This window comes from Vitis vinifera, chromosome 16 (genome assembly GCF_030704535.1).
Source record: "Vitis vinifera cultivar Pinot Noir 40024 chromosome 16, ASM3070453v1".
In the NCBI taxonomy this organism is placed as follows: Eukaryota; Viridiplantae; Streptophyta; class Magnoliopsida; order Vitales; family Vitaceae; genus Vitis; species Vitis vinifera.
In genome coordinates this window covers 9,202,120-9,206,766 of record NC_081820.1, presented here as the reverse complement: position 1 = coordinate 9,206,766, position 4,647 = coordinate 9,202,120, and positions in this window count along the sequence as shown.

Genomic DNA, 4,647 nt, shown 5'->3' with positions numbered 1-4,647 from the left:
TTGACGGTCGGCATGGCATTTTAGGAGCTCGCCATATAGCAGAGGCCCTGCATATACCATACGAGCCAAGCCATTTTAAGGATTACCGAGTACGGACTAGTCCTTCTCAGCTGGAAATGGTTCATATCTTGTCTAGAGGAGCTTCCACAAATCCACATCTATTGAGGAGGGAACTTCCGTCGAGCATGTTTCTCATTGATGCACTCTTGCGTCACAACATTTATCCACTACAGCATTGGACTCAGAGGAGAGGAGTTCTTTTAGAGGCCCTGTTCAGGATTTCAGAGGGATATTTCTTTGGCCCTCACCACCTAATTATGGCTGCCCTTCTCTACTTTGAAGAGAAGGTGCATAAGAAGAAGCTGCAGCGAGCTGATGCCATTCCACTTCTTTTTCCACGGCTGCTATGTCAGATTCTGGAGCATCTGGGGTATCCATCATATCCTCAGCTGGAGCGCAAGCGTATATGCCGAGAGGTATTTACTCTCAACAAGTGGACCAATATGACAGCGTCTAGAGCTGAGCAACCAGAGCTCCCACAGCTAGCTGAGATACCAGCTGCCAGGAGAGCATCTCCAGATCATATACCTGAGGGTATACCCATTGCTTCTCCTACCATTTCCAGAGCCCCTCCAATTACTCCAGCCTCATCAGAGCCCTCTACTTCAGTTGAGCCAAGGATGGTCATTCCCATTTCAGAGTATAGAGATTTATGCCGCACACTGCAGACCCTGACTGCGTCTCAGAGCAGCCTTGCTTAGGAGATGGCAGCTATTCGAGCTCACCAGGAGCAGATGTTGACCACCTAGGCTCAGCACACTGCCATCTTGAGGCAGCTCCAGCATCATCTCGGTCTTCCATCAGCTGCTGAGCATCTCACTCCCACCACTGCAGTGCCACACTCACAGGCCACACAGCCTCAGGCCCCTCCTGAATCAGCTACTGAAGAGGCAGAGCCATCTGCCTAAGCCATCAGCTCCAGCATCATCCACCCATCTGATCATTTATATATCTACTATATATTTCTTTTATGTATTTCGTTTTTTTTAGTCTTTTATGAAATCCCATCATTTTGATATCATATATGGGGATTACTTGTATTGCTTTCTTTCCGATTGTACTCACATGAATTAAAGTAATACAAGTCTAGTATTTTTCTTTTTGTTAACTCTTAGCATTAGTTTATTCTTATTTCCTTTTCTCACATCTTCTATTCTTTTTGAAACATGTGGTTTCTCCAATCAGTATTCGAAATTGATGTCACTCAGGAGGTACCACTTCCTCCCTATAATTTCAATCACCCATATCACATTGAGGACAATGCTCAGCTGGGTTGGGGGGGGGGGGGAGGGGAGAAATGAGGAAGGAAGTATGCTAAGTTATTTTGGTAATTCAGTTATGTTGGTAAATTAGTTGTAGTTTTTTACTTTTTACTCTAATCTCCATGGACTATGAGGAAAAATTTTCAAATTAAAATAGGAGAAACTGAACTTTTGCTTTTCACTTGACTTAGAGTTTGGATTATGCTTACTAAAGTGCTTCAATTGTTGAAGCTTCTATTGAAATCAAGTTTAGTTCTTCCACTTTAAGCTATCCACACACTGTGCATAATAGATTCTGATTATAAGATGAAAAACTATTTCCCTCTTGACTTAGGAAAATTTTGGGACTTGGTACCTTTGACCTCATTTAATAATGTTGAGACACCTTATGAAAGGCCAATGAGCCTTTGAAAAAAAAAAAGAGAAAGAAAGCAAAATGTTTGCTTGCCTTGAAACCCAAGCAAGGTCTGAGGGGTATATGGTGAAAATCTTTAAAACCTGGTGCCCGAAGCCTTAATTTGTTGGGAGTCACCGACCTCAATGCTCGTTACAAGGGTGGATAGGTGGAGTTAGCATAGGGTAGGTGCTTGGGTATTAAAAATTCATTCTCAAAAGTCCGGGGTAAAATCCTAGGAGTAGTGGTTGAAAAATCCTTAAAGCTTGATGCCCTAAACCTTAATTGGTTGGGAGTCATCGATGGACCCCCGTTACATGGACGATTCAGAAAAGAATACCCTTTAAGCCTTGTACCTTTTTAAAAAAAAAAAAAAAGTGTGTTCTCAGCCTATTGAATTTGATCAGTTTGCTAAGTGTTGAAAAGAGATAGGTTGGGGGGAGAGATTAGTTTAGCATACTATATTCGGAAGCTATCATCTTACACTTAGATTTTTTTGGAAGAATAAAGTTTGGTTCTTTGGAAGTGAAAATGATTTTAAAATTTCAATTTGCATAATGCATTTCCTTGATCAATAGTGTTTAGCAAAGTTTTTGATAACTCTTGTTGAAATTTCAGTTTATATTTCTTTAATGTTCCATGTGAGAGTTAGATCATCATGCCACTTAAAAATTTTTGAAGTAATCAGCATGATGTTGTAAATTATAGTAATGTTTATTTTTATTTTTTCTCTCCTTCATTGCTAAGGAACTAGCAATATGTCGGTTGGGGAGAGTGATTACTACTCAAAAAGTGCTATTTCATAGCTTGTAATTAACTCTTTTAAACACTTTTGAGTAGTAGTTATTGCCTTTTAACCCAATTAACATATTAAGGACCTTTGCAAGCACTTCTAATCAATTTGTGTTAAGTTTTGATGTTTTGATAGCTTTTTGATCACCAAAGCAATATGAGATTGAGGAGAGTTATTTGGAATCCATGGCAAAGCAATGGAAATCTCAGAAAGATGAAGAACCAAAGCTTTGAAGTCCTTTTCCATAAGCAAATCCGGAATGCAAGGAGGGGAAGTAAAAAAGAAATCTGCCATGAAACATTTTTTATGACAGTCATGTCAGCCACTTTTGGAGCACTTCCTGAAGTCCAATTTATGCATGCTATATTTTGTTTCAAAGCTTAGGAAGTCAGCAATCCAATGCTTCAAACGGTACACAATTCGGAGCTAAAATGAAGGAGTTACAGCCGTTGGAAGCCAAACACCGCAAGCTGAAAGCCAACTTCGCAGCGCTACGAAATCAGCCTTTTGCTGCGAAGTGATTTCGCAGCCCTTTATGTGCGTCTGCGAAATCTCGCAGACCTCGTTTTCACCTGCGAAATGGTCCTTAGTGCTTCCCGATATTTGCGACCGGCACTTTGAGATATTTTTCTTCAGATTTTTGTTGTCTAAATCCCAAAACTCTCCTTGTAAGCCACCAATTATAGGATTCCTTAGCTATTAAGTTAGGAAAAAGGGTAAATATCCATGTAATAATTATTATTGCAATTTTCATATAAATAGCTCTCGGGGGCAGGAGAAGAGGACGACGGACCTTTTGTAAAAGTTTGAAAGAAAGTAAAATACAGAGCTTTGCTCTGCCTTACCTTCTCAATTTGAATGTATTTTTTCATTTACTAGTTATGCACTCTCTGAGGAAGTTTCCCCAGAGAATGAGTAACTAAACCTTTAGTTCCTTGGAGCTAAGGTTGCCGGGAAAGGTTCCAAGTGGAAGAATTAGTAGCTTTGTGGTTTCAGCCATGAATGAAGAGAAAGTGTGATCCTTTAGTGTTTTCTATATTTTTAGTTAACTGAAAACGCCTTGGAGTCACCTGGGCCAACACTTGGTAAGGCAAGTGATCTCTGTCCATGGAGATGCACTAGTTTACCCCTTGCGAGCCTCTGGGAGGTGACTTGAAGGTAGGATTTTCTAGAATTGCCAACACTTGGTAAGCTTTTGGACTCCAAGGAGACATCCATTAGTTATCTCTTGCGAGCTTGAGAAAGGAAGTCCAAGGTTAAAGATCACCTTGAATGGTAAATGCTAAGTGAGAGGCACGAACCATTGCAAGTTGCATCAGTGAGAGGGAATTATAGCTAAAATCCAATTAAGGGATGCATCTGTACAACACCGGTTAGAGAATTGACTATATGTTAATTCTCTAATGCAAGGAAATGAACCAACTGACCGGAGCTATGTTTTGCATGAGGAACCTCCCCTGTGAACCTAAATCTCCAAGGAATGTTTTTCTTCATAAGTAATTTCCATTACTTGCTGTGCCGTTAGTTTAAATCTAAACCTTTTTTCAACCAAAGTTTGTGTTTTATTTCTTAAGCTAACCTTGAAATGAAACAGCACCAATTCACTTTGAATTGGTATCATTTGTAATTTGAAAACCCTTCCCAGTGAACGATCCTAGAGCCACTATGCTATAGTAGCTTTTTCTTTGCTACCCTAGTATATGGTGTAATAGGTTATAAATTTTGTTGATTACTCCCTCAATCAAGGAGCACCAGCTGGACACGAATCAGCTGAGACACCAATTGGGCATGAATCAAGCCACTCTAGGTGTTGAGATCAAGGCTTTAAATGTTATGAACAACTCTGGGCTATTGATGATATGAAAGACTCTAGGTTGTGAGCTTAGGGCTCATGATTCTATGAAGAGCTCAGGACTGTGGATGATAAGAACGACTCTAGGTCATGAGCTCAAAGCTCTGGATGGTATGAATAGCTTTGTGCTATGGTTGACATGAACAACTCCTGGTCGGGAAATCAGAGCTCTAGATGCTATTAACAGCTCAGGGTTGTCGATGACATAAAAGATTACAACTTTTCATCTTAGGGCTCTTGATGATATGAACAACTTAGGAATATGGATGACATCAACTACTCAGAG